Source organism: Gorilla gorilla, chromosome 3 (genome assembly GCF_029281585.2).
Source record: "Gorilla gorilla gorilla isolate KB3781 chromosome 3, NHGRI_mGorGor1-v2.1_pri, whole genome shotgun sequence".
NCBI lineage: Eukaryota > Metazoa > Chordata > Mammalia > Primates > Hominidae > Gorilla > Gorilla gorilla.
Window position 1 is genome coordinate 169,707,263 of NC_073227.2, and position 26,114 is coordinate 169,733,376.

The window sequence follows — 26,114 nt, forward strand, 5'->3', positions numbered from 1 at the left end:
TACTTGCATTGTACATCTTTAATTCCTGACAGATGGGATTCATAGACCGTTTGGCATATTAAAAGGGATAGTGTAAAGCACAAAAACAGGAAGTAAGTCAGAATTTAACGTCCGTATTGCTTGCTTGTAACATCCAGGAAGGTGTGTTCTAGTCACCATCCTATAATTCAAATGATGCCCTTTGCACCTGGCTCTGTGATTCTGATTATAGAAGTGACACACCTTAAAGATAAAACAAGAGAAAATGAGTGATCCTATTGCTGCTGATGTTTCAGTTTACTATTATAACATTGGAAAGGGTCCTGGGACACATATTACCATACCATTTCTTATATCTCTTCTTACTTTGGGGGATTCAGGTTGAAGATTGGAGTTGAACCATTTCCTTCATTTTGTGACAAGTGGAGACTTTTCTCCTCTTTTGGATTTTAGTGATTGTTGTTTCATTCATTATCTTCACTTAATAAATAATTATTGGGTACTTCTGCAAGGAAAATGCATGACCACGTGCAACAATATGAATGAATCTTGCTGACCTAATGTTGAACAAAAGAATTCAGACACAAAAGCAAATGTACTATATGATTTTTGTAAAGTAAAAGGAAATACAATTAATGTATGCTGTTATAAATCAGGATTGTGATTATCCATGGTGGTGTATTGCCTGGAAGGGACACATGAGGGGATTTCTGGGGTATAAGCAATGTTCTATTTCCTAATATGGGTCCTAGATACAGAGTGTATTCAATTTGTAAGAATGGATTGACGTATTTTCTTATGATTTGGGCATGTTTTGTAGCTATTCTATATTCCAATACAAGTTTAAAAACTAATTAAAGAGAAATATTTACTGGGCACTGCAAGCCACTGGGGATTCAGCGGTACATGAGTCAGACACATACCCTCCCTTTATAATATATACAGTCAGTTTGGGAATACAGGCAAGTTACAGCAAATACAGTATTACAAGGGTTTCTGGAGAAAATGACAGCTAAGATGAGCTTTGATGTGTGAATAGGAATTGACTAGTATAAGGGCTGGGGAAAGGAAGGGTGTTAGTGGCAGCAGCAACAGCATGGACATAGTTCTGAAGGATGAAAGGGCAGGTGGAACAGACAAACTGTGGTGCGACTGGGACATAGTGAGTAAGGGAGCAAGGGATGGAAGAGGAAAACAGATAGATAAACTAGGGCTCCTTTATAAGCCATTTCACAAAGTGGGCATTATGCTGAGGTCAAACTTTCATTGAGGGAGACATAGAAAAGTAAGTACAGTCTTTATCTGATGTCGCTTTAGAAGAATTACTGTCACAACAGACTACAAAGTAGATTGGAGAGGGCGAGTCTGAAGGCTGGGATGCCTGTAATCCAGGCAAGAGATCATGGGTCTCTAGTGATGATGATGGCAGTGGGGTGGGGAGAAGTATTGGGAGACATTTAGAGAGTAGACTTGCCAGGAGTTGGTGCTAGATTAGAAGTGAGAGAGAAGGAGAGGTCGAAGTTGAGCAGCTAGATAGATTGTGAACTCTGGCAGGAAGTTGATGAGTTCGGTTCTGGACACAGAGCGAATGAGATTGTCCCAACTCCAGCTGAAAACTCGTCTTACAAAGGTGAGTTTTCCTGCTCTGCCTCCAATCTTTCCTAGGAGCAAGAGCTATTTCAAAACAACCACATTAATGGTTAAATGAAAAGGTGCTACTTGGTTCATTCATTGGGCAACACAAGACGAGTCTCTTAACCACTAGGTTTCTCAGCTTCTTTCCCTGTAAGATGGTGGCAAGCAGCATGCCCCACCTATCCACAGGGAAGTGAGATGACAAAATGGAATTCCAATTCTAATCATGTTACCTAAATGCAAGAAGTTGTTATACTTGTTATTATTGCATCACACTTAGTCTTGGAGAACATTTCCCAGTGTTTTCTTTTAAAACTGATGTTAGATAATGTAAAATGTCTACATCCTCTCTAACTTCATGTTGATATGAAAAGCATTTCTGATATTGGTGGAAAAAGGGCTGGAGTCAGCCCCTCCTTTATTTTTACCTTTGAGTTGGGATCTTTCTGTTCCCATCTCTGTCATTTTGGCATTTTGGGTCATCGTGTGTTTCCAACAAGTTGCTCTTGAAGTTTATGTTCTTCCTGAAGCTGCGTGAGGATGCTTTAGTTCTATAACTGATACCACCATCCCACAGGTGTGTATGTAGCCCTGTTCTGCAACCAGGAAATCACTTGGGAACCTCGGCCCCTAACTAAAGGCCAAATGACTACAACAGGTCCCTTTCCTTCTCTCTGATTCCAATTTTTTTTTTTTTTTTTTTTTTTTTGAGATGCAGTCTCACTCTGTCGCCCAGGCTGGAGTGCAGTGGCACAGTCTCGGCTCACTGCCACCTCCGCCTCCCGGATTCATGCCATTCTCCTGCCTCAGCCTCCTGAGTAGCTGGAACTACAAGCGCCCACCACCACACCCAGCTAATTTTTTGTATTTTTAGTAGAGACGGGGTTTCACCGTGTTAGCCAAGATGGTCTCGATCTCCTGACCTCATGATCCACCAGCCTCAGCCTCCTAAATGCTGGGATTACAGGCATGAGCCACTGCGCCTGGCCCCCAAATTTTCTTAGTTGTATGTCTAAGGAAATGAATGAAAATCTTTCTTTTATCATGTGTGCTTTAAAGTTTTTCCAGCATGAAAGGTCAAGTTTAGTTATGGTTTCTTCACAATTTACACTAGAAATCACAAAGTGTAAGGTTACTTATATGGTTGCCTAAAGTTTCTAAGTTATGTTCACTGTGTGATTTTGAGGCGGCCTGACTTAACCATATATCCTCCTGAAGTTCTGAAATGATTTTGTAATCATCATATATCATTATGAAGGTTTATTATTTTTAATATTAGGCAAAATATAAATAACTATTTCATGGAAATATTAGATGCTAGGATCAATTTATATAGTTCTGTTCCAGATACAATAAATAACTTGGTGGTTGTTGAATATGTAATATTACATGCTGTTAGAAAAGAATCAATCTGACTAGATAATTTATTACATATTTAATTTACTTTCAGCATGTCTGTGTATCCTCCTGCCTTTCTGAGTATTGAAGTTGTGCAATGATCTTTATGCTTAGAGGTTCCAGATATATTTCTGGTCATTTTCTTTCTTATATCTGTTCTACAGTTCATTAATTCTTTTTTTACCTGTGCCCAAACCATTCTTTAATTTGTCCACTATGATTTTTTATTTTACTGATTATAGTTTTTATTTCTAGTATTTCTGTTTAGTTGCTTTTTAAAATCTGCTTGTCTTATTTTTGCTTTACAAATTATATAATTTCATTGATTTAACTCAGCATTGAAAACACTCATAGGTTGATTTTTCCTGTAACTCTTAGGTTGTGAATTATGCTGTTTGCTGTATCAGCTGATTCATTTCTGTGCTGGTTTGTTTTCTTCTGCTGTAATGTCTGACTGTGACCTTACCTATTGTGAAAACTACCACATGCTTTGGCTAAGGGCCGCAACATTCGGGGGACCCAGTTTCCCCAAGACAGACCTTGTCTTGTACCTTCCTATTTTCGGACCTGCCTTCCTCTCTACTTCCAGAAGTGCCTGGTGCTACTGATTTCTGAAACACTATCCCATGAAACTATACTCTTCTATTTTCATTTCGTCCATATAGTTGTGGATAAGAAACAGCCATATTTGAAAGCTTAAATTAAGAATATTTTAAAACATGAATGTGAAGGACTTTAACTATGACCAAGGGGTGATGGCTTTACTGTTCATACATTAATTAAGCACACATGTATGATCATATAATGGCCATTGGAGACACAAAGCTGAGCAGAGTTTATCTCATTGAGGAGATTGACAAAGGAACAGTTCTTTCACAATCTGATAAATGCTATTGCAGAACAAAGTGTTCTGGGAGAACAGGAGATAATAATTATAGCAGCAGTTTATGAATATTTATTTTGTGCCAGGCACTGTGCTAAAGATCTAATTTTAATGAGAGCTCTGAGAGTCAGCTAACAGTGAAAGACACATGTTAGTATCCTCATTTTATAATTGAGAAAACAGAGTTCATCTGTCGAACAAGAGTTATACCTCTAGTAAGTGACAGAACTGGCTTTTCAAGCATACCTCTCTTGCTCTAAACCACTCTTTATGAGGAGAAACGGGGGAGGACTTCAGACGGGAGATGACAACTGAGCTGGGTCTAGGATGAGAAGGCATAGGCCAGGCACAGATGTTCTTGAAAAAAAGTCCTAAAGGCATATGGGGGTCTGAAAATGGGGAGCAGCTTGCTGTGATGGAGACATAGGAAATGTGGGAGGCAGGGTGAGTGAGGAATGAAGATGGGTCTGGAAAGGTAGAATTAGGGACTGGGTCCTCAAGACCTTACAGCCTATCACCATCCTGGCCAGCAATAGCACTTCACCAGGATTCAAGAGGAGTAAAGGGGTAAGGGATAAAATCGAAGTTAGGGGTAAGTATACCATTGATGTACATTTAAATAAGAAAAAGGTAAAGTTAAGATATTGGCCTTCTGAATGAATTCTCTGTTACCGTTTGCTTCGTGGGAATTTTTCATGTATGATAGAGCTACCGTCAAATATGTAGGCTGCACCTACCATTCGGATGTGGTGTTTGCCCTGCAAACACTGATGGCCTCGCTGCACTGTCCTTCCCTTACTGCAAAGCATCTGTTTCAGTTTATTACTGAACTCCACCTCCGGATTTTCAAGCAGCAACTTCTTTTAAAAATGATTCGCTGTGGGTGAACTTTGCAAGAGAACAAAAACCCCAAAATAACTGTGTTCTGAAGAGTATATGCCCTATGCCCTATTTAATGACTTTAGGCAACCAAGCTAAGGACATAGTAATAATTAACAATAATAAAACTTGTGGCAACGTTTAGAGTAGTGCCAGTGATCTGTGGGGTTTTATCATTTTATTGGCATATGAATGTTTGGTTATCAAATAGGCAGAAACATCTCTCCATAATGTATCATCACTCAGGTATTGTGCTGTAGATTAGGGTTTTTTTCAATGTCACAGTGACAGTTTTTCAAATTTGTGTAGGAAAATCATGTTTTTTGAAGCATTCTTCCATATTCACAGAGAGATTCCTCTATTTCACTAGTGTATATTTTAGAAAAAGTGAAGACATATAAAGAGTTGCTATTTATTGTGGCACTTTGTTGATACAGATACTTCCTTTTCAGGGATGTGTGCAGATTGATTAAACAGAGGCTATCTGAGCACACTATTTCATTTGAAATCCCAATGAAAGTGTCTTGTCACTTGCACAAGTTTGGTTGAACTTGTGTGCTTGGATTGTGCTTACTGTCACCTGTTCCTTTCATTTCAGTGTGGGGCAATCACTAACTTCTTGTATTTATTTCCATTTTGCCAATTAACTTAAGTTATTAGTGCAAATTTGTATGTCCTGGTTCTTCTAAGTCTTTGCCAGTTACTTTGGAACACTGAACACTTAACTGTGCTTGCTCTGGGGTACTAGCAATGAAACGGTAATTAACTGAGACAGTTGTATCTTTTCCTTAAAAGCGAGAGAATGGGATTACTCTCCAATAAACAGGCTGAAAGCAAAGTAATGATAACTCTTTTGATAACTCATAGTTAACATAATTTTTTACATTAGTTAAACACTACAGAAATTAAAACTAATGAAATTATGGTTTGTCAGATGTAATAAAATGCAAACACATCAAATCTGGCTTGGCTCAGCAATGCTCTAGAATTTATATGACGTTTTAAATGAATCATAAAATGTTAATTAAGCAGAAATCTTGACCAAATCCGAGTAATCTGATTCAGTTCGGCTGTAGCTATGAAGCAAATAGAATTTTCTTTTCTAATTACATTTTTGTTATCTTTAAAAATCCATTTATGGTTATTGAAGAACAGACTTAGAAGTAACTCTTAAAAGTGCTTTAAAATTAATCTCGTTTTTCACTTCCAACATTTTGGTCATTTTCCTGTGGTGAATAGTGAAATGGGGGATGAATTAACCCGAATGCCATCTCAATAGTTAGATTGAACTTCAGAGGCTCTTTGTAGCAATCAATAGATTAGCAATATATGCCAAGTCTCTACTGATGCATCTAGATAAGGATGCTAAGGAACTGAGTAGATACTAAACACACACCTAAGTGTGTGTGTGTATACTGTGTCTATGTGTGTGTGTGTATATATATAGTGTATATGAATATACATAGTTTGTGCATATATATGTATATATGCATATATACTGGTATTTGTATATGTATTGTGTGTAGGTATACATATAGTACCTGTATTTGTGTGAATGTTTATGTGTATATACATTTTTTCCAACCCATTATGATTTTATAAGCTGTTTAATATGAATCTGGTAATTTAAAAGTGTGAAATCCAGGGATGATATGAGAGGATTTTTTTGTGTAGTGTGACCTTCAGGTACTTGGTTTGGGGCACAGATGAAGATAGAGATGAGGAGAATCTGAGTTGGGACATTCTGAAAGTGATATAGAGGGAGAGATATTCTAGGTATACAAAGCTCTAGTGTATTCAGTGGGAGCAGCAACCCCTTACTCATTCACTTCTTAAAAGTCTTCAACTCAGTTTACTGGGAGATCTTCTTTGAAAAAATGTCAATATATTATCCATTTAATTATGTAAATTTAAAATACTTATTTTTTTAAAGCTTACACAGCTATTTTTGTAGATATTATCTGGTTTCATAAAATCAGAGATTTTTAGGTAGTACTTTAATCAGCAACTTTCTTTTCCTAAGTTTGATTCAATTAGTTCTTCAGCAACAGTTCATGGTCATTGCTGACATTTTCTCGGTTATAGCATTCTTTCTTTTAGAATCTGAGTCTCTGGACAATAAGAATCTGTGCAACCAGGGAGGGAAAATTAGCTTGTGTTAGATTTCCATATTCCCAGGGAAGTTCATGTCTTCGCTTTGTGAAAGCTCTCCCTGTGGTTTATAGTTTGTGCCTTTCTCCTTCAGGACTCAAGTGTCTGTTTCCTTCAAAGTTTACTGCATTTCTGAAAAGAAAAGCGAGTACAACTATTTTTATGTGGATGTGTCCATACTAGACAAAAAGATTTTAACTTCATTCATATCAAAACCTAAGATATTTGCAGATCTTTTTCATTAGAAGGCTAATGGCTCATTTGAACATCTGTTTCTTTGTTTTCCTTTAGGGATTTCCAACTATTCCCTAACCTCTGAGTGAGTGTGACAAAAATTACTCTACTGCTCTGTGTTAATGTGATATAGCATGAAATGTATAATCAGATGCTCCTTTCTAATAGACATCTCAATCTCAGCGTATCCAAAGCTGAACTCCTGATATCCAAACCCCAGGCCACATGCCCTTCCACCCCCTTCCCCTCTGGCAGCAACCTGCTGTTTTCTCCGCCTTTTCAATACCAGTTGATGACAGCACCATCTTTCCAGCAATCCCCATATCATCTTGGCCCACACCATCCTGGTCTACCTTCTCTATCTTACCCTACTTGACTTTTTCTTTTCCCCATAGCATTTATCATCTCGTAACACACTATATGATTTACTCATTCATAATGTGTATTGTCTATTGTCTGTCTTTCTGAATTAGAATTTAAGATTTCTCAAAGGCACAAGGGCAAGGATCTTTGACCCAAAGGTCTAAAGTAGTGCCTCCTTGGAGGGCAAACAATAAATATTTGTAAATAAAGGATGAAATAAGCAATGAAAATATTCCATAAGAGATTCTTGAGTTGGCTATTTTTATTGTTTAGAAGTAGCTAGAAGTATTCAATATCAAATAATCCCTTGCTGACTATCCAAGTTAGAATTATCCCAGATTTGCTATGATTTGGCTGTAAAAATAAGAGTGAGCTGAGTTCGGTTGGTTTCTAGGGACATCCAGCAAGTAAAACAAAGTGTAAGGACTAGAAGAATGCTTTCTAATTTACCGATAGTTAATTTTTGATAGATCTCTGATATGGAACACTTCGAGAACTGGTGAATGTAGAAAAAGAGATTCGCTATGGTCTTGAAAAAAATCCAGTTGATATTTTGCTGCCATTCTTCTAATTCAGTATGGTCACCTTATTCAAAGAGCTCTGCTCTGATCCTGACAATACTCAATACATTTGGATGATTAAATTTTTTTCTGCTTAAACTCTCTCATCCCAGCTGTAGAAATTAGAATTAGGTAGTTTTGCTTTGTTTCTGGCCCTAAGCAAGAAAATAAATTTGTTTTCATTAAAATTTTTCTTAGAACATGGGGGAAAAAGTAATGAGAAGAAAGAATTCATATTTCATTTTCTTTTCAGACAAGACAGAAGCCTATTATTGTTTATAAGATAAATTGTATAGAGAATTTGTGGGATGCCAAAGTTGAATTTTATAGTGAAAGGAATTATCATTATGGTTTTTCCAGAAAGACTGGCTTTTACTTAATGTGTTTGATTAAAGAGTTTGAATGTCAGATACATTGTTTTCAGTGACATTAATTCATTTTCTATACTTTAGTTTGTAGGACCAGTATTTCAATTTATATGATGATCTGCTTCAAATTGACATAATAGAAATGGTTAGAGTTTTAGAACCAATGGGACAGGAATAAAATGATTAAACAACTTATAATCTGTGGTTCTATATTCTGATGGAAATCATCTGAAGATTTATACAGCTTCAGAATTGGAAGGAACTTGAAGATCTATTTCAAAAAACTAATTTTATATTGGTCGGAGCTATGCCTAAGAGACATTCCATGACTTGCCCAAAGGTTTCCCATCACACAGCTAGTTAGTGGCAGGACCAGAGCTAGACCCAGGCATGATGACCAATGGGGCAGAACTTTTTCATGGTGTAATTTGCTTTATATGATTTTTTCCTTCTTAATTTCAGTTTAATTTTATTATTGATATTGTCATTGGAATATGAATTCTGTCATGTTTAAAATTTCACTTGTTACTTTTGATGTTTTAAAAAAAAACACGTTTAAAATAAGTTTTGTGAATATTTGTGCTTCCTTTTTCTGGTTCCTTTTGAAAAAAAGAGCCCTTGTCTGAATATATATGGTTGCTGTTCATATATTCAAAACCAAGCCTTTCAAGAATTCAAGATATATCATAGTTTATTGTATTATTTTCCATTTGTGGGATGTTTGCCTCCTGGTTAAATTTCTCTTTTCATCTGTGGTAGTTATGCTCGACTTACCTTTTCAGTCTCTGCGTTCTGGATGGTGACTGAGCAATTGAAGGACAGTAGAGGTTTAAACCAGATTTAGGTGCTGTCCTAATGGTTGTGTCCATTTTAACTTTCCAGAAGCTGAATTTTGAGCTGAAGGATCTGCTGCCTTGGAACCTGACTTTCTGCTTTAGCTTGGCTGTGGAGAACATTCTTGATTGTGGAGAAGTAATTCCTACTAGGAAGCAATTTGTATCCAAGACCTATCATGTTTCAAACAGCATTAGTAGAAGCATTTAGCAGTGCTGATCAATTTGGATAAATTTGGAAGAGAAAACAGAGATTTGTAAATTATTATGGGAAACAGAATCTGCAGATTGGTGGGAGGAGGGAAAAAAGACTAGAGGAGGAAGGAAGCCATATCCTAAAAAGACAAGAGCTTGGTTATATACTGGCGGTGTTGTAGGGAGAGAGAAAATTGCACTAAGCTGGTCTAGTGTCCGGCTCCCTCTGGAAAGCACTGTGATTTGGGGTAAAATAGCCTCGGATGGGGAGCAAGCAGAATTAAAGCCCATCAACCCAGGAGCGCCTGGCTGACAAGTCCAGCAGTAATGGTGAGGAGAGACAGCAGTTGATCTGAAATCAACCGAAACCTGGTTCCAGAGCTTGGTGGGTGCTAACTGCAAGGACATACCTTGAGGAAGGAGTTTCTTGCACCAAGAATTGGATCTTCAGGAGGGAGCAAGCTATGATAAGGAGGATGATGAAACATGGGAAGCTGTTAGGCCTGAGCAGGAAAACAAACATACTTTACGATCTGATAGGTCAGCCTGGGAAGGACATAACCCCAGAAATTGTGGGCGATGTAAACTGGCTTGTATATGTTAGGTCTCCCTAGACTTTTCAGTGTCTAGACACAGTGTATCTTGTTAGTATTAGATATGTTCATTATGGCAGGTGTCTGTTAGTAATCTGTCTATTGTCAATCCTTCTCTCTCTGGTTCCCTTTCCCTCATTAGATTTTGCTGGATAGAGGAGTGACTGTACTGCCTATTTTTCCACACTGTTCCATACCCTGCCCACCCAACTTAACAATTGCACCCCCACCCCCATCTCCACCCTCTAGCAAGCTCCCTACCTGGCCCTATTTCTATCCCCTTGGCATTTATCATCATCTAATATTCTATATAATTTACCTACATATTATATTTATAATTTATTATCCATCTTCTCCTCCTGGAATGTCAGCCCCATGAGGGTGGAGGATGTTGTCTGTTCTCAGTTTTTGTTTCCCGAATGCCTACAACAGTGCATGAGGGCTTAGGAAGTTATCGAGTAACTAAATATTGACTAAATTGTTGGGCCCCTCAATAAATATCTTGATTAGTGGCATACATCTGATGGTTCTGTCATTCTCTGTTCCTTGCAAGTAGAGCTGCAAAGCCAGATTTTAAAATTAGCATAGTCTCTTGTTTCTCTCTGAGTTGGGGGCAAGTACAACAGGATTGGCCTGAAAGGAGAGAGATAACATAAATTAAGACGGGAGTGGCCTGGGACCCAGAAAGACTGAAGCACAATTTAAAGGTCTTTCTGCTTGAGTTGACTCTAATTCGAAAAGGCCCAGAATTTCCCTCAGTGTCCAGCTTACAGTTAGGAGACCTTGCATATAGTTTTGTTTCTGTCACAAATGTACTACTTGATGTTGAACAGATTACTGTGTTTGTTTCATTGTTTATGAGATGAGGGTAATAAAAGTTTACCTTTTTGTGTTGCATAAAGCTTTTTAAGATAACTACATGAGACACAGTAAAATACTTAAAAAAGTTGAAGATGCTAAACATTTGTAAACACATTATTATTATTAAAGCTTTTATCTTTAAATCTTTTCCCTAAGATACCATATCCCAATGTGTAGGCCAAGATTTTAAGGCTTGATATATAATTGTTTTAGCTAATATTGTTTGCTTAGTTTCTATATGAGACATTTCCTGGTTTAGAATATCAATGAGTTTTTGTATGATACTTATTTTGTATCTTCATTCAGATATGAACATAAGTTACTCCACCGGCAATCAGAAAATGATGTTTGACTATTTATGATCACTGACTTGGGCTGAGAAAATCCTGGATTTGAAGTGAGGAGTGGGATGGAGGTTGCATGGAGCGCCTGTGGGGGAAGCCTTGGCAGGTACCGAGGAATGAGTTTGGCAGGAACTAGCCCATCAGGTGCATGGGCCATAAAATGAGGCCATGAGGGACGCAGTGTTCCTGATGACAGTGTTAAATCCGTTTCAAATAAAGTGAACTGTTTGCTTAAACTTTCCTGTGTTCCCTCAGACCTTTGGCGCTGAGAACCAACTCAATATAGAAATTAGCTCACCCAGAGACTGCGGGGCAGAAAGACTCAAAGTACAGACTGTTGTGTCAAAATTGTGTTTAGTAACACAAAACTCTCAGGAAATATTTGCCGTGTTGCTTTTTAGAACTTTCTAGTGTGAACAAAATTTCCTCTTCTTCTGTTACAGCTCTGTTATATCTTATCAATCATATTCTTTTAGCATAACATTTGAAACAAAGTTTTTACCTGATGAAATACATATGTATTCAGCTTTCTGACAAACCTCTGCTCTTTTAATTTTAATTTTTTGTTAACATTATGCAAAGAAAATTGCATCCCAAGGAAGCATTGATTATACCTATTCTCATGGTTATTTCGTGTTTTATTTTTATTTTTATGTGAACTCTTTTTCGACGACCTTTTCTTCAGTGAAGATTGTTTCAAATAAAGCTGTCTGATATAGAGACATGGTTGCTAGGGAGACAGAGTCATGATGGCTGATGTTACCAGGGAAGGTAGAGCGGTGAGTCCCTGATTATAGAAGAGAACGATTTTTCATTCTCCTTGAAAGCGAGTCTTCTTTATACACAGATGACAAGTTCACTAACTCAGTAGAAATAAGACTTCAGAAAGAAATATTAAATTTTAATGTTTCCTCAGAGTGATGTAAACCTAAAGACATTTTTTTAGGATGAATGAATGAGTTTATGCTCACCGATCTCTCAATCTGTGGTGAATATTCTTTTGGAAAAACCAACATGGTGCAAATCTTTTGGTTTATAAAACTAGGTAAGCTCTCTAAGCCCTCGGTCTCATCATCTGGGTTGGATGAGGAATCTTTGTTTAATATTTCTCCCATATTGATATTTGGTTATGTGCAGATCAGTACATACTTACTGTGATCCACTATGTGCGAGGCATATTACTGGGGACTTTTCATACATTTTCTAATTGAATTCCATAATCCTGATGCAAGGTATTGTCATTTTAATAAACACTAGAAAGTGTTCTATGCAGTGGAACAGGAGGGATCTGAATCCTGTTCAGTGCCACTAAGTTCTTTCTGTTGAAACATCTCGTGTAATTCTATAGCTAATGAAGAATTGAATAAATACACAAATATTCCAATTTCATGTAAGCAACAACAGCACAGGTCCTTTTTCTGTTAGTTTTACCAATACTTTTGAAAATCCATAAATGATAAAGTTTAATGAAATAATTTTAGGAGATTATCCTGGGTTTTGAAAAACAAAATGTGCTAAACCTTACTTAAATTTACCATTCAAAAGCTTGATTGGTTCCTTATTGTTTGGGTCTCCTTTAGAATGGTTTAAAAACCCTCACAATGTAACTCAACTGAAAAGAAAAACTTACTTAATATCTTGTATGTAATATTGTGCTAGAATGGGTAAAACTGCCATGAAGTTCTTTATTTATATAAAGAATTCAGTGGAGATATTATCAGATTATAAAAGGAAAGCATTTTTGTAGAAATGCCCCTTCAATATTTTAAATTGGCAAACAGTCAATCCTATCACCCATATGTTGACCTTCAATTTCAGATGTCTTCATCTGCAGTACCCTAGAACTCTTTAGTGACGTTCCAAGGCCAGAGCCAAAGAGCATCTGCAGCTTATTCTGAGATAAGGGAGTTTTCAGATTACGGCATCTGACCAAAGTACATGGGATCAACCACTGTCCTTTAAGAAAAGGTTGCCAATGTTTTGCTTCATATGTGAAGAAGGCATGATTCAAGCTGAAGAATAAATTGGCACCCCATTAGATTGAGAAGCCATATCTTGTAGCCCAGAATATCTTTTAGAAAGCAAAACTGGATTAAAAAAGAGAAAGAAATGTTCTTGGAGAGCAAGAATTGCTCTTGGAGTGCAAGTTGTATGACCTGAGTGAGATTTATTGAGGCAATTGTGTGTGGGTTTTCAAAAGTACTGGATAATTTTATGATCACCACTAGCCACTTAGAGCCTGGTCAGTGGAGATATGAGAGAAAGGTTATTTAAGGCTTCTGAATATGAGCTTATTGCCCCTGGGAATTAGGATTGAGAGTCTTTTCCATGCAGTGCTTTTTCCTACGCTATGCTATGCTATACTATTTTTTAAGAAGCAAAAAAGAAAAAAGTTAGATCCCTTCCTCTGAAATACCTTTTGCTGATTGCTATAAGGGGCAGGACATTTGATTAGGTGGACTAGCTCAAGTATAGCAAATGCCACCCTACTTTAATAGATGTTACTTAGAAACATAGTGTTTTGGGATCACTACCTTAATGGTTATCTACAAATTTAACACTGCCAATCTCTTATCTCCCAGAGGGCGTGGGCAAATTTTTAAATGACTCCAATTTTAGTGTTTGTGACACTGTGCATTAGATGTAAGCCTTTGCAGCAGACCTGAATCTTGAACGCAGACCGAGATAAGAGATTTATTTAAAAGACAAGACTTGTTTCTCCAACTGCTGGGTGCTCATAAAATGTGGCAATCAGATAGAGCTGTGTGGGTTTTAAACAAGGAAGAGAGAGGAGGTATTCTTCCACACACTTTGTGATTTTTATCTATAAACCAACTTTCAAGGAAAAGCCTTATAGTCACAGTAAGATGCCATACCTACGCAAGTTATTAAGGGAAATAGTGACATTAATCTATAAGATTTTGTTAAATGAGCCAGTTTTACTGTTTTAAGGGATTCAATTGATTTAGAGTCAAAATAGTCAAATTATTTGTGTAAATTTCCCATGTTGATATAGTATACGGATTATATGGGTATGTACACTTCACAAAGCATCCAGAAATTAAGCAGGAGGCCTTGTGTATAGTTTAATATGGGCCTCATATAGAACAGAAAATTATACATTCAATTCAATCCCAAGATATCTATTGAGTCTTTATTTTATGTCAGGCATTGAAGCTGTGACTATGGATTGGCTATGGAGAAAAACAATTCTACCATTAAAAAAAAAGCATATTTACTGAATACAACACTGCTAGTGAGACAGATTGTACAAAACAGATCAGGATTATTTGACCTTAGTTGCTATGTCAGCCGTCATTACCTATTCTAAAGCATGTAGAATATTGGCCTGTTACAGCAAAGACCCAAGAGAACTGCATATTTTTAGGTTATTAATCACAAAATTAAAAAAAATGATTTCATGAACATGTAAAATCTTCTTCTTTGGACACACAGAAATTATTATTGCTACAATTTTTCTTTTCTTTTTATTCTTTTTTAATAGGCAGTAGCTATAATTGATTCAGCACTACTTTACCAGAATAAGTAAAGGTCTATTTGCCTTGCATGATATTAAATTAAATCTGTTTCAGAGATAAACAACTTAAATTTTAATGCTTCACATTCAAGAGTGCGTCTGTGCCAATATTTAAATAACACAATACATCTATCTTTCAGACTTTGATTCAATGTTTTGGTCTTCTTTGGTTTTAGGCTTTTATTGAAAGCTTGAAATGTATCTAATCCTTCTCTTTTCTGGAAAGGTGAGAGTATTGCTCCAAACTTTGCTCAATTAAAGAAATTGTGCAAATCTTATATCAGATTCTCCTACTGAGTTATTTATTTGACCAGTTTAGAGCAAGACTTAGTTTGCCTCATGATTAACATAAGGCAAATAATATAATATGGCGTTACTTGTAATGTTCTTTCAGTATATTTGATAGGAGTATAGACTGACCACAGCATCTAATATGTTCTTATAAAGAAATTTGTTTCATGTCCTTCCTCACCTATGTGAATCACTCCCATTCCCCAAATAACTGAAGGTGAGGCATTCCTTCTAGGATTTTTAAATGAATATAGGTATTTCTTTTTCATTTTTCATATATCAGATGAGCCAATGGAGTGTGACTAGAATACATTTTCCTTTTCAAGAATTTTTTTCTTCTTTATATTGGCAAATATTCTTGCTGTACTACCTCCTTCTTTATGGAAAGTGTGTGTGTGTACATCTAGTTTGTATTGTATGTATAATATGTAGATACTTTATGGAGAGAGAGAGGAAAAGTATGTGTGTGTCTATATATATATACATATATATACACATATATGTATAGACACACACACACACACACAGATTATCCTTGACATAATGAAGTTACATCCCAATAAACTCATTGTAAATTGAAAATATCATATGGCAAAAATGCATTAAATATGCCTAACCTACTGCACATCATAGCTTAGCATAACCTACCTTAAATATATAGTCAGAACACTTACATTAGCATACAGTTAGGCAAAATCATTTAACACGATAATTTATTATTTTATAATAACGTGTTGGATGGCTCACATAATTTATTGAATATTATACTGCATGTGAAAATCAGCAGGTTGTATGGTTACTCGAAGTATGATTTCTATGGAATGCCTATCACTTTCACAGCCCTTTTAATGTTGAAAAATGGTTAAGTTGAACCACCATAAGTTTGGGAACCATCTGTACATATATGTGTGACACAAGCATTTTGCCTCATGAGACAAGGAAGTGTAAGAAAAAAAATTAGGAACCTACCATTATTTCTTCCATTTGGGTAAGTTTCTAAAGCCTAAAGATTTCTAAACTTGGGCAAGTTTCTAAACCTTTAAGAACTGCAGTTTCTTTATTTGCAAAACAGAGCTAATCGTATCTACCTATTTTGGGTTTCATGAAGTTTAAATTAATGTGCAAAGCAAATCGATTATGACAAATTGTAGAAAAGTGTCAGCCTTTTCCTCCTTAATGTTAGTTAGTGAGTATATTAGCAGGACAAAGCAAATTATTCTTTACTGTTTTCCATGAAGATCCGTGAGAAATAGTATGACTATGTGTTACATTTTTAATATATAAGATTGTCAATCTGAAGAAATGGGATTTAGTACTAGGAGATAATGATGGTATTGTTTAACATGTTTTCTCAGATGTAATCAAAGTACACTCATTTGAAATTTTATTAACCATTGAAACTACTCTCTAGTTTGACAAATTATTTCAGTGAGTGGAGTTGGTTTTGAACATTGTATTTTTCCCCCTGAAAATATTGTGTACAACCAAAATGTATATTTTTTACCATGCAAATACCCAGTTCATAATTGTGCCAGGAAGACTTCTTGATGAGTTTAAATACAACACAACCCTCAGATGTAGCAGTTCAAATTGTAATCTATTAAACATTTATAAGTAGCAGGCATTTGTGGTGGATAGTCTCCAGTGACGGTCACCTCAATCCCTCTCTTCCCTGTACATGTCTGCTGCTCTTCCCACCAAGAGATGGAGTCTTATTTCCATCTCCTTGAATCTAGGCTTGCCTTGGTGACTAGTGTGACTAATAAAATGGGGCAGAAATGATGCTCTGGAGCCTCCAAGGCTAGGTTATAAGAAGTTTCATAGCTTCTTTGTTGATCTTTTGGGATGTTTCCTCTCAGAATCCATCTGCTGAGCTGTGAGAAATCCACACACATGAAGAAACCATGTGTAGGAGCCCCTGTTGGCAGCCCCAGCTGAGCCCCGGTTGGCCACCATTATCTACTGCCAGCCTTGGATGACCAGCTCAGTCAAGGCTGCCTGTGGCTATTGGACTGAAACCACATAAGAAACGCCAATCATAGAGATAATAATAAATTGTTGGTTTAAGCCACCAAGTTCTGGGATAGCTTATTACATACAATAGAACAGCCTTATAAGCAAATTACATGGTGACTTATACAAACATGTTCACATAAAGATGCAGTATGTGTTATAGGAAACCTCAAAATATTAAACAGTTTATGCCCTTAATAGGCCCAAATTCTGTTTTTTATTTCAATGGGATCAAGTTTCAAAAACATAGTGAATGTATGGTGTTAGATTTGAGGCAGAGAATTGAAATACAGCATTTTGGAACTCCAACCTTCGTATACATCCATCCATTCATTTGAATATTGATTATGTACATATGCAAAGCAATATACCAGGTGCTATGGGGGATAAAGGGATGAATCAGAAAGCTATACTAATATTAGCATTTTGGAAGCCCCTCCTTTTTCTCCCTGAAGACAATAAAACAGCATTCAGATTTCCAGCTGAGTTTTCATTTGTTCATTTCCATACTTTTGACCATTTTTTCATGTTATTAGTTTCTTTGAGTGTTTGGAAATGTAAAAAGGAAATTGAAGAATGTGGCTAAATACACAATGACATAGTAACCTTAAAACAAACAAACTAGTAAGCAGTCTAGAATTTCGATGAAGATTTGTATGTTGTATTTTTTCCTCAAAAACATATTTTTTTCACCCCATAATCTTGCTGTTCTTTCAGCGAGATTTATATTCATGATCTGGTATAAGTGACAGGATGGATCATAGATTATTTTGTAGCTCAGATGCTTTAGATGTTATAAACCAACTGCTTATTGCTTTCAAGTATTGTCACTTTGCTAAGAGCCTGAAATTTGAAGGGAGAGAAGTTGGGCTCTACTTCTGACTCTGACAATTATTATCTTTTCACCTAGGGTAATCTGGAAAACTCACTAAGCCTAAGTTTCATTATCTATAAGTAAAATGTAAAGATGATATTGGTATCCAAATACTATTGTGAATATTTGTTGTAATCATTCATATAAAGTACTTGCAGGGGTTCTAGCACATACTGAGAGACACAATATTTTTTCTGAGATCATGGTCATGCGTGATTACGTTACATTTTTTAGAACAGAAAAAGAAATGGTTGTTAAGAGTTCTGTGCAATTTTATTTAGGTTCCACAGTGAAGCACTGGGGGCAATTTAAGAATTATTTAGACCTATTTACTTCTTACAAATGGTTTTAAAATTTAAAATAATCTTTTCAAAAGCAGCACAGGCATTCTTAAAATGCAATTCCATGCAGATAGACCACTTGTCTGGTTGAGGTGGGGATGGGGAACAGTCTTACTTTGCACAGTGGTTCTCTCATGACAAAACTCTAATGGCTTAGTGAAGTCTAGTTTAAAAACTACTACATGGGCCAGGCGTGGTGGTTCATGCTTGTAATCCCAGCGCTTTGGGAGGCTGAGGTGAGTGGATCACTTGAGCTTAGAAGTTTGAGACCAGCCTGGGCCATATGGTGAAACCCTTTCTCTACAAAAAATACAAAAATTAGCCCGGTGTGGTGGGGTGCATCTGTAGTCCCAGCTACTTGGGAGGCTAAGGTGGGAGGATCACTTGAGCTGAAGAGGTCGAGGCTACAGTGAGCAGAGATGACACCACTGCACTCCAGCCTGGGCAACAGAGTGAGACTCTGTCTCAAAAAAAATAGTAATGTATTAATATTGGCTCTTCAATTTTATCAAATGTACCATACTACTGTTAATAATGCAAAATGTTAATAGTAGGGGAAACTACAGAGGTTGCAGTGGGCTGAGATGGTGCCATTGCACTCCAGCCTGGATGACAGAGTGAGACCCCATCTCAAAAAATGAAAACAAAAACCAACAACCAACCAAACTACTACACTAGGCTATTATTTCTATGTTCGTAGCTCCCTTTCTTTCTAGTCCTGCTTTTCCATGTGTTTTAAGCATTTTGAACCATGTATTAGTTTAAATGTCCTCTGCCATTCCTTGCCTTCCTATCAGTGTTTATGTTACTATCTCCACCTGCTTAATCCTAACCTGTGCTTTTGCTTTTCAGCTGTAAATGTCATCACACCAGCTTGGAACTGAAAGGATGTCAGGGGAACATGTTTTAAGAAAACAACCTTAAAATGCATTAGCTTCCTATTACAAACCTTTTATCCCAATTAAAAAATGGAATCAAACATGTTTCACCTTAATTGCTCAAGCAGCCTGAGCTACATGTTCATCACATAGTTTTAAGTTGTATAATTTGGGGTCTCTCCAAATACATTCTAGGGAAGTTGGTAAAGGCACTATCAGCTGGTGAACACAGATGCTATTTCATTAACATATTTAGCCAAATCTTGATGAATCCTAATTTATATTTGCTTAAACCGGAAGTCTAATCTTTTTAAGTTCATTTTCCCAGACTTTCAGAAATCCCCAGTGATGTTTACACATTCATGAAATTTGCCTAGTTATAGGTCTTACTTCACTAAGTCCAGTCCAAACCCCACAGACCTTAGAGTTGTTCCCTAATTCTTGTGCTCTACCCTCAGGCTTGACCACTGGTGTCACTACTGAGGCTAGACATCCTTTATATTTGACATGGGTAGCTTGAACCCTGCTTCTGCACCTGTAAAGTATAAATGAGAATGTCCCATGTGTACCTGGTTAGAGAGAGGAGCTGAAAGTTCGCTTTAACAAGGAAGTGCTATAATAGTGGTAAAAGCTCTTTTAATTAAAAAAATCAAGTTATAAGAATAAAGTAGGCACCACATTACCTGACTTCAAATTATACTACAAGGCCATAGTAACTGAAACAGCATGGTACTGATATAAAAAGAGACACAGAGACCAATGAAACAGAATGGAAAATCCAGAAACAAAGCTACATGTTTACAGCTAACTGATCTTCAACAAAGCTAACAAGAACTTACACTGGGGACAGTCTCTTCAATAATTGGTTCTAGGAAAGCTGGACATTCATATGCAGAAGAATGAAACTAGACTCTTACCTACCTCTCACTCCATATAAAAATAAATTCAAAATGAATCCAAAACCTAGATAAGACCTGAAACTATAAAACGACTAGAAGAAAACATAGGGGAAATGATTTAGTATGTTGGTCTAGGAAAATATTTTCTGAATAAGACCTCAAAAATTGTTGCTCACAGGAAACAAATGCAAAAATAAACAAATGAGATTAAATTAAATGAAAAATCTTCTGCACAGCAAAGGAAACAATCAACAAAGTGGAAAGACAACCTAAAGAATGGGAGAAAATATTAGTAAAGTATTAATCTGAGAAGGGAATCATACAAGAAACTTAGACATCTCAACAGCAAGAAAAAAAATAAAAAACCAAACAATCCGATTAAGTAGTGGGCAAATGATCTGAAAAGACAGTTCTCAAAAGAAGACATACAAATGATGGTAAATATATGAAAAACATGCTGTTATTTTTAACTTTTCTGTTATGTTGCATCTCTTTTTTTTTATACTTTGAGTTCTAGGGTACATGTGTACACTGTGCAGGTTTGTTACATATGTATACATGTGTCATGTTGGTGTGCTGCACCCATTAACTCGTCATTTACACTAGGTATGTCTCCTGATGCTATCCCTCCCCATTCCCCCCTCCCCCGGTGTGTGATGTTCCCCACCCTGTGTCCAAGTGTTCTCACTGTTCACTTCCCACCTATGAGTGAGAACATGCGGTGTTTGGTTTTCTGTCCTTGAGATAGTTTGCTCAGAATGATGGTTTCCAGCTTCATCCATGTCCCTACAAAGGACATGAAATCATCCTTTTAATGGCTGCATAGTATTCCATGGTGTATATGTGCCACATTTTCTTAATCCAGTCTATCATTGATGGACATTTGGTTTGGTTCCAAGTCTTTGCTATTGTGAATAGTGCCACAATAAACATATGTGTGCATGTGTCTTTGTAGCAGCATGATTTATAATCCTTTGGGTATATACCCAGTAATGGGATGGCTGGGTCAAATGGTTATTTCTAGTTCTGGATCCTTGAGGAATCGCCACACTGTCTTCCACAATTGTTGAACTAGTTTACAGTCCCACCAACAGTGTAAAAGCATTCCTTTTTCTCCACATCCTCTCCAGCATCTGTTGTTTCCTGACTTTTAATGATCACCATTCTAACTGGTATGAGATGGTATCTCATTGTGGTTTTGATCTGCATTTCTCTGATGGCCAGTGATGATGAGCATTTTTTCATGTGTCTGTTGGCTGCATAAATGTCTTAAAAAGTGGGCATAGGAGGTATCTCTTATAACTAATAAATTGTTGGAATTTCAAAAATTTATCATAATTTTTTTGTTTTTTAAATAGAACTATTAGTGCATATAGATGATGAAATTACTAGTGTTTCAAATTGTTCTGTCTTTTTTCTCCTTTCTTGCCTTTTTAGGAGTATTTTTGATTATTCCATTATTCCCCTTTAGTACTTTGAAAGTTGGACGTTATGTTTCCTTTCTTTTAGTCACTTTCTTAGAAATTATAATGTGAATAATTAACACATCAGACGTTAATGTCAAAAGATACTTTTACCTCTTTCCCAAGCAATACAAGTCTTAAAATGTCTTAATTCCATTACTCTTCTCTTGATTTATGTTATTTTGCTACACATCTTATTTTTATCCCCAATAATGCATTATGATTATTATTGGCTTTATATAGTAAAAATTAATTTATGTTTACTCAAATAATTCCTAATTTCTTTGCTGTTTTATTTTTTCTTGCTTTTCTGACTTTCCACTGGGATCACTTTCATTTTTTCTGAAGAATATAATCTAAAATTTTATTAGTAAAGATCTGCTACTGGTAAACTTTCTTAATTTTTGTTTGCAAGAAAAATGCCATTTTTCCCCCTTTTGAAAAAATATAGTTTCTTTGGATATAGAATTCTAGATTGAAAGTCAATTTTTTCAGCCCATTAAAAGTATTATTCCATTATCTTTTGGTTTCACTAATGTTCTTGAGAAGTTAGCTATCAGTCTAACTATTGATCTTTTGAAAGTAATCTTTTGTTTTTCTCTGGCTTCTTTAATATCTTTTCTTTGTCTTTGGTGTTGTTCTTCTTTACTATAATGTGCCATTTCTCCTGGGTGGGGATGTATTAGACTTCTTTAATCTAAAGATTGATGTCTCTTATCACTTCTAGAATATTTTTCGTCATTATCTTCCCAAATATTGCCTCTGCCTCATTCTCTCTTACTTCTCTTTCTGGGGCTCTGATAAAAAATTTATTATACGTGCTAACTCTAATTCTATCCTTAATTTCTCTTAACTTTCCTTTGTCTACCCCCCAACCCCCATTTACTTGTTTCTTTATGTTGCATAAGGAAGTTTTTTTTTGACACATTTTATTCAGATAGCAATCTGATCACACATAGTCCAAGAACACTCAAATAATAAATCAAATATAATTAAATGTTAAAGTTTGGTCTTTAAACATTATAGCCAATGATGCCACACTTGCCTCTGATCTCTCCAATATAAAAGCACATCCATACCTCAGTGGCCACCAAACCATTCAGCACAGCTTCCTTAACTGTGAGCTGTTTGAAACTAACAATTTGAGCACTACTATTTTTTAAGGCGCTGAATAGTTCTAGGTGTATTAGCAGGGGGTGGAGGAACCAGTTCAACCTTGGTGTCATACCAAAATGTGGCCAATCAAGCCTTCAAGTAAGTCATAGCAGCATTCACCAGTGTTGAGGACTTCACTACAAAGTTAGGGACAAATTGGGCCATTGTTCTAAGATGAAACGTTTGTCACCCCAAATGACCAGCTGAATCAGTTTCTTCTAATTTATTTTATGCCGCTTAATTTTCTGCTCAGCTGTGTTTAATCTGCTCATGAACACATCAACTGAGTTTTAAAATGTAAATAAAAATATTTTTTAAAATTCTAGAATATCTGCTTTATCCTTTCTCAGATTTGCTGGGTTACTTTTTATAACTCCTCATAGATATATTAATTCTCCTCTTTAATAGGCATTTTATAATATATACCTAATGATTCTAATATCTTAAATCTCAATCTGTTTTGGCTTTTTTTTTCTCATGGTGCCTTGTTTCAGTGGGTACATAGTTTTAATTCCAAGTTGCTCATTTTTCTTGGGAAATTATTTGTAGGAATACTTTGAGTCCTTGGGATAAAAATGAAAATAAAGATAAAATCCAGAGATGACTTTTGTTTGTTTCTCTCAAATATCCGAGGGAGCTGTGCCTAGGATCATTGTAAACTAAATTTACAGTTTAAGGTCTTTTGGACCACACAGGTGATATGAATTAGAGCTATAAATCTATACCAAGGTTGGCTTATGATTATAACTTTTCAGGGAAGATTTATCCCTTTTGCTCTCTTTGGTATCACTGGTATCAAGACATGTTTCCTTGGAACCCCCTATAGGTAGGGAAAATAGAAGGTGGGAAGAGCTTACTTCTGATTCACTTTCACTGAGTGTGTAGCCACTTGGGGTCTCAAATTATTGGTTGGGAATTGTCTCTTATAGGCTTCCTAACCTGGGTTAACTCTGCTTTGTTTTTAATCCACCTGAGTCCATGAGGCTGTGAAAATGGAAATCAAGTTTATTGGTTCAGAAACTGTCTATGACAAAAGCAGCTTTAGTCCTTTGTTCACTATTTAGAGTCTCTCTTCCACTTAGTTTTTGATTGATAATACTTTACTATTTTTTCATATCATACATATTTTTAACATGACATTTTATATTTAACCCAGTATTTTAGTTGTTTTCAAAAGGTTAATCCATCCCTCCAAATTCCCAGCCACCATAATATCTGAAATAGAAATCTCCATTTCTTTCTATACTAGTAGTGAATCACTTAATCATATGCAGACTTGTCACATCTCTTGCTTTGTTATTAATAGTTACTGGATTGTATGACATTTTATGTGTATATGCCATCATTCCAATTGCATTGTAAAATGCCTAAAAAACAAGTTTGTTATGACCTGCATGGCACCTAAACAGTGCTGTTAACATCACCGTTGCCCAGCATATATTGGCTGATTGAAAAAAATGGGTTACTATTTCTTCAAGGAGTATTCTGCTTTTTGTTTATCAGAATAGCACCAGTGACCCACTCGCAGTAAGTCATGCTCTTTAAGTTGTTTTCTATATCAGTGGTGATCTATCTCTACTCCTAGATGCCATTTGTCACTAGGGGATTACATTCATGAAAGGGAGGAGATTAGGAAATGTGAGTGTTACTTGTGAGTGTTTGTGAGATGGTAGTGGCAGAGATGGCTAGTTTTCTTCCAAAATCTGTTCTATTTTTCTTCCATTACGATAGGGTTTTTAGCTAGATATCCAGCTTCCTAGAAAAATAAAAATATACTGGCCAGCTTCCTTTGTAGTGAAGTATTAAATGTGGCTGTATTCTGGTCAATGGAATATAAGTGGAATTATCCTGTGACAGCTTCCAGGATCCTTCAATGTGAGTCAGTTTGTAGGTACCCATGAATGCTTGTTTCCCTTTTCCTCTAACTGGCACAGCATATATGTAAGGCTGCAATTCCATCTCAGACCATGAGTGAGGACAGAATCCATAGAATGCCAGAGCAGAAAGTTGGAAGGAGCCTGGGTCCCTAAGGACTTTGTGAAACAGGGCTGCTCTACTGTCTTCCTGGATTGTTTACCTCTAAAATTGTGCCTGAAAGACAAACTTCTAGCTTGTTTAAGCCACTGTTATTTTGGGTTTCTGATAGTCACATCTGAACATTATTCTAACAAATCTAGGGAGTAAACAGTAAATCGCAGAAATTATGTAGCCAGGAAGTTTGTTTATAAATGTCTAGGGTCCATGATATAACATTTAGCCACACTTAATTTAGAGATTTTATCAATCCTTAGACAGGTAGGATTGCATAGTAAATAGTGTAAGCTAATTGTATAATATGTTTTATACATTTAAATGAAATGTATAGTAATGTTACAGTTCTCAGTATATACTTTGAGTACCATTATTCTGTAATTTTAAAATTATCTTTTCAATATCTCCACATTAAATGCCTTTTCTGTAATATTATTGATAATTCTGTGGAGTAGATTAAACCACAGAGCAAGTATTCTCAGTCTTGGTTGAATTTCATGTCATAATGCAGTGAATGGCTCAGGAACCATGAGACATTTTTTAAAACATAACATGACTAGGTATTTGTGATTTATATTCATGCATATGAATTTTCCCACTAAAACAAAATAAACTGACCAGAGGCATTTCTACAAAGTTGATTTTTTTGTTACACCATTGAAATATTAATATGATTATCATTTCAGCAACTTTGATTAATTTTATAAAAATAAGAAGGGAAATATAAAGATTTTACCAAATCTTTCAGAAACAGATAATTGCCATGTAATATAGCTATTCTGAGACTTAGAACTGATTCACTCTTCAACTCATTCTATAGGATGGCAAAATGTTGCTGTTGCTTTCAAAAGAAGATAGCCTGCAAATGATAACTAAAGGCAATTTTCACTTATAGACAGGTACCAAAGTCTTAAATAAAATAATAGCAAATTGAAATGGTAGTATATAAGTCATCATACATCATGACCAAGTGAGTTTTCTTTTAGGTTTGTAAGTGTGGTTCAATATTAAGTGAGAATGGTTTGGCTCTGTGTCCCCACCCGAATCTCATGTTGAATTATGAACTTCAGTGTTGAAGGAGGGGCCTGGTGGGAGGCAATTGGGTCATAGGAGCAGATTTCCACCTTCCCCCTTGCTGTTCTCCTGATAGTGGGTGAGTTCTCACCAGATTTGATTGTTTAAAAGTCTGTGGCACTTCCCCCTTCTCTCTCTCTCTTCTGCTCTGCTGTGGTAAGATGTGCTTGCTTTCCCTTTGCCTTCCACCATGATTGTAAGTTTCCCGAAGCCTCTCAGCCATGTTTCCTATACAACCTGAGAACTGTGAGGCAATTAAACCTCCTGTCTTCATGAATTAC

At 36.2% G+C, this 26,114-nt stretch overlaps 1 long non-coding RNA gene and 1 pseudogene across 1 annotated transcript in view; one reads left to right on the top strand and one right to left on the bottom strand.

Annotated features, from left to right (window-relative positions):
• Positions 1–26,114, top strand: part of LOC134758366 (uncharacterized) — a 461,884-nt gene that overhangs the window by 231,876 nt on the left and 203,894 nt on the right. The gene's annotated exons all lie outside the window — the stretch shown is intronic.
• On the bottom strand, positions 22,587–22,893 carry LOC101138453 (ATP synthase subunit g, mitochondrial-like; annotated as a pseudogene).